The sequence below is a fragment of the Mya arenaria genome, chromosome 12, assembly GCF_026914265.1.
Source record: "Mya arenaria isolate MELC-2E11 chromosome 12, ASM2691426v1".
NCBI classification, from domain to species: domain Eukaryota; kingdom Metazoa; phylum Mollusca; class Bivalvia; order Myida; family Myidae; genus Mya; species Mya arenaria.
In genome coordinates, this window is record NC_069133.1 from 60,251,286 (window position 1) to 60,263,925 (window position 12,640).

At 33.8% G+C, this 12,640-nt stretch overlaps 1 pseudogene; it reads left to right on the top strand.

Annotated features, from left to right (window-relative positions):
* Positions 1 to 11,522: 11,522 nt before the first annotated feature.
* LOC128210849 (uncharacterized) lies at positions 11,523 to 12,263 on the top strand (annotated as a pseudogene).
* Positions 12,264 to 12,640: the final 377 nt, after the last annotated feature.

The window sequence follows — 12,640 nt, forward strand, 5'->3', positions numbered from 1 at the left end:
GATGAAACATGGAAACTTTGCTCCTAAGGAGCAAATTCTCCATTTTACATCATATTTTCAAAGCTATTCACAAGCAAAAAAAAAATTTGAATTATTTATAGAAAATGATGTCATCATCTATATAATAGTACATCAACTAAACGGTTAAGGTGTTATATTGCTACGTTAAGGTTTGTTGTTACTGTGTATGGAAAAAAATAAGTATAACATATACCAATAACGATAGCTTTTCCACTTTATTGTGATGTCCCAATATATTGCAATATTGGGTCAAAATATATAATATAATATACAAATATACACGAAACACGGTGCGTGTATATTTGGCGACCCAACAGTGAAATTGCGACCCAATAAATGTGTTTAGGAATACAGGTTGCAATCACGTATTTGACCCTGCAGATACATTTAAAACAAACAATTATGTTGGGTCCTTATATGTTGGGTCTTTGACCCAATATTGAGGTATGCCCCAATAAATACACCGTGGACCCAATAATTCGGGTGTAAATATAAACAGGGCCCCAATATTTTAGAGGTTTTAAAACTATATATATATATATATATATATATATATATATATATATATATATATATATATATATTTATACTGGTTAAGAAATGCTGAAACTTCCTGCATCTTCAATTTTATTTTTGTGTTATCATCAAACTATATCACTAATGCATAATACATATACTACACAGAACATTTATAAATAAAATTGCTAATTAAAATTTCAGATTCCTCAGACGCAGCGGATCATGAAATTCCTGTCCCTGTGAGGCAACAAGGGCTAGCTCGTGGTGGAGGCATCGGTCGAGGTTGAGCCAATGGTTGTTGACAGTACGAGGACGCTAACTTGACTGACATTTCTATGTGATCAATGCCATGCCATGAGATTTACTATATACCAAAAAACATTAAACAAGCCAAAGATAAAAGTGGGTATTATTTGTTAATATTAGTTAGAAAGGAGAGAAACATGTGTCAGACTGTGTGATTGAAAAAGGTATGAATCACACTTGGTGTTGTGAATAGATGTTTGTAGTTTTTTTTTTTAAATGGTAGGCGTTAAATTCTGAGAAGGTCTGAAATAAACCTGGCGCTGGCTGGAATTTTCTGTGACATATTTTGCGCCGAAAGGGTAAACAGTACGGTGTAGGTTTTTTTTGTAAATTCTCTATCGGAACTAAAATGGCCTGTAATGCAAATCGTGTTTATATTTTATTCAAATGCCCATATTCATTTTGTGAGTTATTTTTCAAGTCACCTTGCCTAGTCATTTCAATGGCATGAGATATGACAAAAAATAACAGATAGTGGAACTAGTTTGGTTATGCCGTTGGGCAGGCAGGTGGCTGTGACCACACTTTGAAATAACTTTGCAAAAATATTTAACACCTAGAAAACTGTAGTTTTTAATGCTTTCATTTTTAAATAGTTTAAAGCAATACATTTGCTTGATCTCAAATAGCATTTGTTTGATCTGAAAACTAATATTTGTATAAAATTATCTTGTAGTGTTATCATTCTTTCACACGGATGTTTACAATATCATTGTTTAGTTAATAAGTAACTTTTGTCCAAAATGACACCTTAACAGCATTTTGGACCGAACAACGAACACATATTCGCGTTGAGTTAAGCCGGGATCTACAGCATCGACGTAATAAATTATTATGGTCAATTTCTAGTCACGAGGATCATGCCTTGAGTGACATGAATCAGATGATAGCGTACACAGGGGTTAGGTTCGTTGACAGAACACACCCTATTGTCACGCCTCCGTCCCACCAATAAATCAATAAATTAAATAAAATAATTTAATAAAAATATATATATATATATAAATAAATAAATGAATGAATGAATGAATGAATGAATGAATGAATAAATGAATGAATGAATGAATGAATGAATGAATGAATGAATGAATGAATGAATGAATGAATGAATGAATGAATGAATGAAAGAATGAAAGAATGAATGAATAAATAAATAAATAAATAAATAAATAAATAAATAAATAAATAAATAAATAAATAAATAAATAAATAAATAAATAAATAAATAAATAAACAAATTCAATTGCAGTATTTTATTTTTAATGCTTTCTGGAAATTTCGGCGGCGAAGATAAGGCGCGTGTTTAAAGATAATTTTGTGCATTTCTTTACTTCCACCGACTGACATAAAAGTAGAAATAGGTTGGTTTTTCTGATTACTTTTTGTAGAATTTTATAGCCTGATGTTCAGCTTTGCCAATAACTAGACTGACAGAATCCGGGTATATATAGGTATCCGGGTTTATATATTGCGTTATTAAAGTGAACGATGTGCAAATGCTTGAAATTTAGTTGCTTAGTGGCCCACTATTATTTTGGAATCGCTTGAAACTGTTTGATACAGTTGTTAATACTATGATACGATTACACTTGTTAATAGTTTACGTGTTCGCTATTTGCATATGAAAACATTCTATTCTATGTCTAAACTTCCTTGAATATTTTTTTTTTCCATATCCGTAAGTCGGTTTAGATTTTAGGAATCGGAACTATTGAGCAATGAATCTTTAAGCCAAAAGCAGTGGCCCTTACAATTCTCATTCCTGAAAGGCGGTACTTCGGTCGAGTTAAGAAAACTTCATATACATACGGCAGTACACGTGTACATGCATGTCGACAGAGGACAGTGACAGTGACTGCAGTCATGATGACATCAATTCACTACCATTTAAACTTGAACCATTTGCTATTAATACAGCAAACATAATTCACATAACCCTACGATTTTAAAACTGGAACGCGCGCGAATATTACAAAATAATGCAATGAAATGGCAGGTAATTGTAGCAAGTAATGAAATGCATTGCTTACATACACGTTTGCTTTCAAACAGAACAAGGTAAGGAAATATCAAATCACAATAAAAGCTGTAAATAACATTCATGTTTTGGAAATGAAATAATGTGCTTTAGGCATTTCTCGGTGCATGGCTAGCATTAAGACATGAAGCTTTAATTTACATTGTATACAAATAAAAATACGGTGTAACTATTTACAGAAGTGTAGCTGAAATGAGAGTATTAAACAACATATGCTGACAAACCAACAAAGTGTTCTGTTCCCGTTCTTTGATTTTGATTGTATTGTGTTTCCTATTTTGACATGATGAACAAACCTTGAAATATATATGTGATGTCACTTTATCTTCAAAATAGATTCCACTATGGAAATCGAAGCATTGTTTTCCCCAAATACAGTTATAAAAAACGATATGTATAACTGCGTGTAGTAAACCGTAGTATTTGTGTCGAACAGTTTGCAAAAAATGCAAATAAGTTGACGATGATGCAATCAATGATTTAGACAAATATTTTCATGCTCTGCCATAACAATACTAGAGTGATTATCAATGAACCTCATTTAGATACATATTTGAAAAAGTTGTAATGCTCTATGCAGATGATTCAATACAATATGCTAAGATTGAACATGAATATATTTCCCTAAAACTTTTGTAAAACTTGACATGGTAGACAAATCTAAAGTACAAAATGTAATGGTATTTGGCAGACCAAATCAATATTTAAGGTCATTGAGACTTTTAAATACTGTTTCATTTTCAAAGAGTTTAGTTGTTGGGGAAAAAACAAGCAAGAAAATCCTTGTTGAGGTTGAATTTTAAGGTTAGATACATATGCTTGCCATAAGAGTGTAAACTAAAACGTGTAGTACCTATTTAACCATATGAATGTAAAGTATGGGGTTATGGAGACATGTAAACATGATCAAGAAAATACATATTGATTTTATGAAACACATACTAAATGCTAATACTAGCACACCGCATACCATGGTGGCCTGTGTCGAACTGTTTAATGGTGACCTGTGTCGAAGTGTAAACATTGCAAAAAGGTTGTTTAAACCGTTAACAACGGAGAACAGTTATTCATGACACCATAAGCTATACCGCATTTCAAAATAAATAATGTGTAAAAAATAACCACTGTTTATCATAAAATTTAACAAAAAGTGATTAAATGTATAAGCCTGACAGATTGGTTGTTTACGACGTTAAACTAGTCAATTGCATGACTTGAAACAGCGTATTCCTCCTCGTACCTAATTTAGCTACTTTATTATCAAGTCTTTTGCATATCTTTTTAACGAATGCTTGTGCACTAACAAAGGTACTATAAGGCCATTTTTCATGTTTAAACGCCTTGTTGCCGTTGAAGTTTAATGAAAGCACAAGCCGTCATGAAAAAAATAGATGCCAAAAACTGGATAGTTATTATTTTAGCAAACACAAGGCCAAAGAATGGTATATTTTCACTGAAAACACAGTTTTAAGTCAGGCATTTTTTATTTTTTCATTTTGTATGCAAATAATCTTTTAGCTTATTCATGCACTTACATTTTGTTCAGCGTATAAAAAAAAACGTTTATAATGGTATAACCTACTTACCAGTTACCAAAATATCTTACAGAACATGTCCCTCACTCGGACCCCCTGTTCGTAAAGATAGAGAATATCATGTGTAAATATGCTTATTTTCATTGAAAATGTTGGGCCGGAAATGTTTAAGTTTAATTTAGAAACTAAAGTTCATACACATGTTTTCCGTCACTCCCACTTGCAAAAGCCCGCAAAATAGTAAAACTATAAAGCATAATAAGAGCCTCTGTAAGTGGTAACAAAAGATGCACATATAATTATTTCAAATAAACCATAAACTAAACAAGCACGTCATTTGCAAAGGATGTCTACATGTTTTGGTTATCAAAAATATTTAAAATCAATATGGAATTATATATTCAAAGTAAAATGCAGATAAGTTACAACATTACCTATCAGGTGACTTTCTAGCATCTGAAATAAGTCTGTAATTACTGTTTTTGTCAAACTATTTTATCCCGTGCCAAAACGTTTCTGTCTGAATTCCGTGTTATGACATGCAGCTTGACGATGGAAGTTAGTGCTGGTAGTTGATAATATTAATAGTCTGTCATCGCAGCACTTCATATAAATATGATTTGCTGTAAGAGGTGCCGATTTGTTTCGACACTCGTGAAAATATGTTTTTCTATGACACTCGTGAAATAGCGTACGACCTTACAATGAAATCAACAAAATCCTCTATCATATTAGAATATAAACGTTCTGATTAATCACCAACTTTATTTAATATCAGTCTCATTCACAATTGCGACGAAATGTATTCATCGTCAAATCCCGACCGGACAAAATATGAAATGAAATTAGACCAATATGCCAGTTAGATTTGTTCTGAATAATAGGAAAGACATGAATAGGGACTACACAGTACATTTTGGTTTTCAAAACAATATAGTCGATAGACTGGATGCCGACTTATTGGTCAAAAGGACTAAATATAAATGATACTTTATTTTTTTTCTCTAGCCTAGCACTGTACTGTGCTAGCAATCACAAATTTCTAAATGGCCGAGTTCTTGTAATTGATCAAAGATTAATCTGTCCGGCTATCCCATTAGCGGAGGCATGAATCCGAATACTAAATGTTTGTCGATATCTAAGTTTTTGTCAGCAATTGTATGATGCTCTTCTAACAAACTTGGCCGAGGTGTTGGTTGACATTGATACACCAAAACAATTATCTCTTAAAAGGACTCGCTCATATTTTTGTAAAATGCACTTTTTGTATGACGAAACAGAGGCTGGAACTCTTCAGCAAATGTTGATATTTGCTCAAATATCGTCTTTGAAGCCCAAATTTTCATTCAGCGTTAATTTGGTTTAGTGTTGAAGGCGTTGGTTTTCTAATTGTGTCTTAACTTACCGGCATGGTTTCCCACCTCACTAAAACTGAAATACTTTTTAATACTTTAATTGTATTTTTTCTGCAATTTCGATATCATTAAGTAAAATAATAATACAAATCCCATTACCGGGAAAACTATTCTTTGGTCCAAAACATGGGCGAGTTCCTTAAAGTACCATGAAGTAGTCTGATTTGTAACATTGGTATGAACTATTTTGAAATAAGATTTACGTCATTGCATTTCGTAGGTGGCTTTCATAAATGTTCTCGTGTATAGAAGGAACATTCATAAATAGCAACATCGTCATATAGCCATCAAAGCGAACACGTATTAAATAATAAATAGTTTTTGCATCATAATTTATAGCAGTCTGAGAGTTGTATGGTTATGTTAAACTGCACAATGATAGAATGTTATTATATTGCTTTCAGTCTAAGTTTGATCTAATCATTGTCATGATTGGTCTATTTTTTACAAGTTAGACCATATCTTTGATTACGCTTTTTTGACTATTAATTATTTGAATGATATTTTTGTCTTATTTTTTTATTTGACAATTCTTACATATGCCCCCACCCCCGCATCTAATTGAGTATAAGTGCATTGGCTGAGAAAGACAGCAATATTTATAGTAAATAAATGGCATATAGGTCATGATCATTAAATCCGGTATCATCAAATTCATAAGTTTTATTAAAAACTTCATTTGATGAATAATATCAAAGTCGCAATATGTACGGCTTAAAGTTTCAATGCAAGTTCCTTCATTCAAGATAGGTTAAACACATTCTCCTAAGCTATTTTCACTATCAAATATCGTTAATAACTTCAGGTTTTACAGTTCTGCAAGATTGTTTGACGTTTTGTTTGGATCTCAACTCACAAACCTGGTTGTATTTCCGTTTGAAATTGTTTTTGTTACCGGGAGTCATGGAATTAATGGTTAATTTTATTTGAAGGGAAATAACTTCATTGTGGTGATGCAAAGCGGATGCATGCTTAGGCCTCCTCAAGCTATATGCATACCTTGCATTCCACAATAAGAACGAGGATAAGTAAGCAAGATTATAAACACGACGGCTGAACTTCTGATAAGCCCAAGCACAATGCAATCAAGTGAAAAATTTGCTTTACATTACTATTTACCTGTATGTTAGTCAGATTCTAATTACGATAATATCATACACATCCATAAAGTACCTATTAAGATACAGTTTGGAAAAAGCATGTATTGAGAAATAAGACGAGATTCATTCAATTGTTAATCTTCAGCTAATTGTCTAACAATGAAAGGTAAATATTTGCTAAAAGACGCGTTTTCATTCACTGAATTGTTTTAGAATAATGCATTTTTTTTAAATTGTCAAAATACTGTTTCAGGTCACCAAGATGACAGCTGTTTGTACAAAACAGTTCATGCCATAATAATAATGATCGCGCATTGACACCAGTCCGGAAGTGTCTCAAGCCAACATCTGTACCATCTATGATTTATTGGAGCAGTGACAAACCAGAGAGGCGAGCATTGGAGAGAAATATCTTTGGCAGGTAATGTACTATGTAAAAGAAGTAAAACAACACGTGTTCAAGTATAATATTTTATGAGCAAGTTAGAAATATAATAATATTAAACGCAGTTCTGGAAGCTGTACTGTTTCATGTAAACAAACACAATATTTGTTTTTCAGTGTTCATGTGTTTACGGGTGACGAAAGTCTTTCTGAACAAGACTCAAGGTCCAATGTTGAACACACAGCGACACTGATACAAGAAGCTTATATTGAAATAAAGAGGCTACAAAGAGAACTGACTGACCAGAAACTTGAAATTGAAAATTTCAGTCATCAGATTCAACTTCAAAAGCTGGCATGAAAAGGTTGTCATTAAATAGTTTATCATACTTCGCTATTGTCCCATTTTTTGATATAGTAAAACCCTCATCTCAGACAATTTAGCTTGACGTAAACGAGAAATGCTGTCAATTGATAATAATTATATTTATGGGTTTATTTCTGTCGTTTAAAAGCAGTATTGCTTTGTTAAGACTTTCGTGCCAGATTTAATTGCCCTCTTTCAACTGTTAGCCTAAACATATTACTTGAGTTTTTTTTTACTTAACACTTGATCTATTACCTACATGACTTTCTAGAGTTGAGATTGACAAGTGGATGCCACACCATTAAAAATAACTATATCCTCGAACAAAGGAAGTAATTTATTGAACTGAATTGGAAAATAAATCACAACCGGCATCCCTAAATTCTCAAACATACACTAGCTACAAAGGATCACCAACAGTCAGGTGTCATTTAGGTCAAGCATTACATCAGCTGTTAATTTTGTTTCCTGTCTTATACCGTGTCTATGTATGATGTTGAAATAGCACATTGTGTGGACTACGGGATTGTAACAAGCCAATGATGATGTAATGACAGATAAAAGTATCGCATTGAAGAAAGCTCTAAGTCAAATTGCTTTTAACATATTTTATAAAACAACACAACAAGCTCAGTAGCAACAAGTTTAAAAACATAAGCCCGGTTTAATGGCACTGAGTTAACGCCACAAACAAGAAACATGGAAGAATAGCACAAAACTCCACAAACGGCACAGTGCATACATACTGTATATACAAAAGTTAGGTATACCTTGGAATTTTTATTTTTTTAAATTATTTTTAGAATTATTCAATGTGCCAGAAATAATACCTGTTTATCGACTGAAGCATTAGAAATGAAATATACATAAAAACTAATGTCCCTGTTGCTATATACATCAGAAAATGATGCTTTTGTGGTACTGTCCGAAAACAGCCGATTAATCGATCAGGGTCTCCGATTTATCGATTATGAAAATCCAAGCCGATTGCCCATCTTTAGAATTTCTTAATGTGTTATTTCACAATGATATATTGTCTCTTTACATGTAATTCTGTTTCTCCAATTGTTTTCATTAAACAAACGTTCAACTGGTGTGGGTTTGCCTTTTTTCTTTGGGATCTGTTCATAGCAGTTTCCAACCTATCTACACCCATTATCTGTTGTTTTTTTGAAACTGCAACTAACAGGATTTAACACATCACATTGTGTATGGTGACAGTACACACCAATATCATGTGGTAATTGTTAAAGTACGACATACAATAAAACATAGTAAATTACTAAAGGTTTTCGCTACACTTATTGCTATTCTATGTAAAGATGGTGTCATCTTTATAAGATTTATATAATCAATATTAGCTTCTTAGTAGCTGAAATGTTTAATTTACTTCTCTTGTACTTTTAAAGCAAAGAATACGAGACGTTTATGTTCAAAATTTAAACAGCAGATTGTCAGACTCATCAAGAGCTTTATTTTATAGAAACATTTCTGATTTTGAATTAAAACCCTATCTTAAGTGTGTTAATGTACAGAAATTCAGAATTGCTTTAAGCCAATTAAGATTATCGTCGCATCGGTTAAATATAAAAGTTGGTAGGTGGAATAATACAATTTTGGAACAAAGACTTTGCCCACATTGTAATGTCTTAGAAGACGAATTTCATTTCTTGGTTGAATGCAGCCTGTAAATTTTTTTAGATCTAAATATATTCCTAGATATTATCGTACTAATCCAAATATGTTTAAAACCATAGAATTGCTGAATACAGATCATACTGATTTGTTAAAGAATCTTTCTATTTTCGTGTATAAAGCATTTGCTCAGAGAAAGAATTTCTGTACTTTGCATGATACATGATTATTATATGTATTAATACCAGCCGTTATATAGTTGTAATAAGGATTTGTTCTTAATAATTCTTCTTTTGATTAACATTTGCTACTATTTTTGTTACTGTAAAATATCTCAACTAGTTAAAAAACATATAATCACTCGTAATTGACCACAACTGTCCTAAGGTTTGTTATGGAACTGATTATATATTAAGAAGCAGCCAAATTAGCTCAGGTTTTTTTGAACTTGGATTCTCTTTTGGCTTTAGCTATGTTTGGTCTAAGATGTTCTTAAATAACTATATAAATTCTCAATTAAAGAATAAAGTGTTAAATATCATGGCCGATTCCCGGCAGGAGCAAATAAGAGTTTGATTTTCGGTAACAAAGCCGGACAAGTGGGTTTTCTCCGGGTTCTCTGGACTTTCCCTACAGCATACGACCACACTCTCGCGTGCCAACGAGAGTGATTAATATAATTTTGTAATACATTGTTTCACAGTCATAGAAAAAGAAGTAAGTTTAAACTAAAGGTTGAATGTGGTATTAAATCTAAATCAAGGTGTCTATGAGATGCTTGTGCTTATCCATCCGCTATGATCAGCTTTAAATGTTTCTAGGGAGTAAGCTAAACAGCTTACATAGTAAGCCTCATTCTTAATGCGATATTCATTTGACAATATGAATTATGAATATGAAGGGCCTATTGGGCGGACTTAAATAATAGCTAGCCATTGCGGCCACCGGATTCTAGTACACCGTTGAATATTATCGTTTTTGAGTCTATAAATTCATTTATGCTTGAAGAAATTGTGTTATTAGACTGGGAGAATTCCCCAGTCTTTAGGCATAACCATAGCTGTCCAATGGTTTTAAAGTAAATGAGATGTTTGCTTGTTTTCTTTTAGGAAATGTTTATCTAAGAAACACATGGTATCCATATAATTTCATTTGATGTGGTTAAGAATTGCAAATGACTGGAGTTGAATTCGGTAATGCGAAATCCGCCACATTGACTTCTTAATATCTACATGTGGACAATGCGTTCGAATTACTTCCCTTGTCCGGAGTGTTGACTGTCAAAAACTATAAACACAAACGCCCAGAAAATACAATAATTATGCGATACAAAGACAACAGGAGGAAATCGCAGAACTCAACAAGATGCTTACCAATAGAAAACATTTGTGACAAAAAATACATTGCCCTTTTAAATTTCATTTGGGCCCAAACCTACTCCAGGATTTCATTGATTGCCGAAACATGCCGACAGGAAACAGACGTGGTTGAGAGTGATAAATACGAAGGATTAAAGTCCACCTTGCCAGGCTTTGGTATGAACTAGGATTTTTTTTTTAATTCGTAAAAGTAATCATAGCCAAACGAATGATTACAAAATTCGATAAACAATAATTCGAACCTACTTTAATTTTGACATAAACTCCATCTCTTTTTTGTTTTGTTTTTATTAAATAGTATATTTTTTTTTATTACACATGGTTATACACACATTTTTTTTCGCACAGCTGCTCGGGTTTAGAAAAAACATGTATAAATTATATTTCAATTTACCATTTCCGGTTTCGCAGATAGACGACCATCCAAGTAGAATACCCACTGCCCCCGACCCCCCACCCCCTAAGTGGAAAGTTTAATAAATTAGGTAAAAAGCAAACATGGCCAAACTTCAACGAGAGTCAAACTTACTTTTCACTAAAGAGTCAACAAACAGCGCGTGTCAAAATCGTTCGGGGAGCGGCGTCAACGGAAAACCATCGCGTGCGTGCGATCAAATGATTTAAAAGTGGAAATAATTCAAACAAAAGCAATTCATCAAAGCCGAGAGCCCCGTCCGAGGAACTTGAAAATAGTTTTTCAGTGAGTGAAGTATTGGGAAGGGCTAGTGCTGTACTATTTCAAGATACTAACGAATCTGCATACGAGGATACAACTGAAGTTTTTGCTACATGTACAACAATCGAATCTGATAGTTCATTCAAAATGGCGGAAGGTGGCCGTGAGCCGACTAACAAGGACCTACTGGACTGTATGTAGAAAATGGGTGAGAAGCTTTGTGTAATGGAAAAGAAACTCAATTCAATCAAGGCCCTCGAGCGCAAGGTAACAGACTTTGAGAAAGATTTACGTAAATTGTGGATTGCTTTAGAGGACCGTGTTAAACGTACCGACGATCGGGTTAATAAACTTGAGGACAAGGTGGAATCGGCGGATGTCGATGCAAGTGTGATGGCTGAGAGGGTGACTATGCTAGAAAGGCAGCAGGAGGAGCTACGGGATGACATAGCGTACCTCAAATCTCAGTTAATGAGGAACAATTTAGTTTTCACCAATATCCCTGCAGACAACGCGACCGGAAGCGAACCTGCTGATGTCACCGAGGCAAAGCTACGGAACCATCTTCATGAGACGCTCAAAATCGCAAAGGAGACGGCCAACGCTATCCGCTTTGAGCGCGTACATCGTTCCCCGGGGCAACCAGTGGTTGGCAAGATCCGTAATATTGTGGCGAAGTTTACTTTTTTCAAGGCAAGAGAGTTCGTGCGACGTCAGTGGAAACACCTGACAGGGACGGGCTGCCAAATGTTTGAACAATTCCCTCCGGAAGTGCTCGACAAGCGGCGCCGACTCGTCCCGAAGATGAAGAAAGCCCGGAAGGACGGTCACCGCTCGTGGATCGTGTACGACACGTTGTACGTGGACGTGAAGCCAGTGAAGCTGTAGGGACACAAGGAAGATGAACTTAAAAATTTATCGTGGAACGTTCACGGACTATCCCGACAGAAGAAGGAAAGTTTTGGATTTGTTAATATTTTAGAACAATATGATATTTGTTTTTATATGAATCTTGATGTGATTCCGATAGTAAGATCGATTTAAATTTTTAAAAATCACATAATTTATATCGCAAATTTCAAAATAGAAATGCTAAACGTAATAGTGGGGAATTGGTTTTGTATTAAAGGGATTATCTAAGTGAAGGAATTGAAATCATTAAGAATCATTATGATATGCTTGTATGGCTAAAAATAGATCATACTTTTTTAACACCGCTGAAGATATTTATTTACGCGGAGCTTATAATTGGGGAGAAGATTCAC